General features: G+C 48.2%; 1 non-coding gene across 1 annotated transcript; it reads right to left on the reverse strand.

The window, feature by feature from the left end:
* Positions 1-821: 821 nt before the first annotated feature.
* On the reverse strand, positions 822-926 carry LOC112205292 (small nucleolar RNA U13). The gene has a single exon (XR_002939193.1). It is a non-coding gene; the product is annotated as a small nucleolar RNA U13 (small nucleolar RNA).
* Between the last annotated feature and the right edge of the window lie 212 nt (positions 927-1,138).

A 1,138-nucleotide genomic window follows, 5' to 3' on the forward strand; every position in this document is an offset into this window, starting at 1 on the left:
CAGATAGCTTAAAAGTCTGCATAAAAAGTCATTAGATCCTTAGATTCCTACCCCTACTGCACACAGCCCCTTCTCCATCACAGCAAACTTTCCAGTCTTTTGTAGGGCCAGTATAGTTTGAATATATGTCCTTGCCAAATGTCATGTTGAATTGTAATCCCCAATGCTGGAGGTGGAGCCTGGAGGGAGGTGTTTGGATTATGGGGGCAGATCCTTTATGTCTTGCTGCTGTCCTCGAAATAGTGAGTGGAGTTCCTGGGAGATCTGGTTGCTTAAAAGTATGTGGCACTGGCCGGGCGCGGTGGCTCACGCCTGTAATCTCAGCACTTTGGGAGGCCGAGGCGGATCACGAGGTCAGGAGATCGAGACCATCCTGGCTAACACGGTGAAACCCCGCCTCTACTAAAAATACAAAAATATTAGCCGGGCTTGGGTGGCGGGCGCCTGTAGTCCCAGCTACTAGGGAGGCAGGAGAATGGCGTCAACCCAGGAGGCGGAGCTTGCAGTGAGCCGAGATCTCGCCACTGCGCTCCAGCCTGGGTGACAGAGCAAGACTCCGTCTCAAAAAAAAAAAAAAAAAAAGTATGTGGCACTTGTCTCTCTTGCTCCTGCGCTGGCCATGTGGCATGCCTGCTCCCACTTCACCTTCTGCCATGAGTACAAGCTGAGCCATAATGCAAGCAAGAGCTGGTTCCAAGGCATGTAGTTAGGCAATTGGAGTGAATGGAGCGACTAGCCAAGGATTCATGTGGAGTCACTTTCAAGAACCAGAACTCCAGAGGGTCTTAGTTCACACTCAACTTTTTTTTTTTTTTTTTTCAGGTCAGGCAGGTAATGTGCTGACATTGTAACAAGGTTTGAGGGTGGTACATTTCACACACATGTGTGAAACACCCAACCATCATCCTCATGAACTACAAAAGGATCCTTTTTTTTTTTCTTTTTTTTTTTTTGAGACAGGATCTCACTCAGTTGCCCAGGCTGGAATGCAGTGGTATGATTGCAGCTCACTGCAGCTGCAACCTCCCCAGGCTCAGGTGATTCTCCCACCTCAGCTTTCTGAGTAACTTGGACTACAGGCTTGAGCACCATGCCTGGCTAATTTTTGTATTTTTTATAGAAACAGGGTTTCACCATG

The sequence above is a fragment of the Pan troglodytes genome, chromosome 14, assembly GCF_028858775.2.
Source record: "Pan troglodytes isolate AG18354 chromosome 14, NHGRI_mPanTro3-v2.0_pri, whole genome shotgun sequence".
Classification (NCBI taxonomy): Eukaryota; Metazoa; Chordata; class Mammalia; order Primates; family Hominidae; genus Pan; species Pan troglodytes.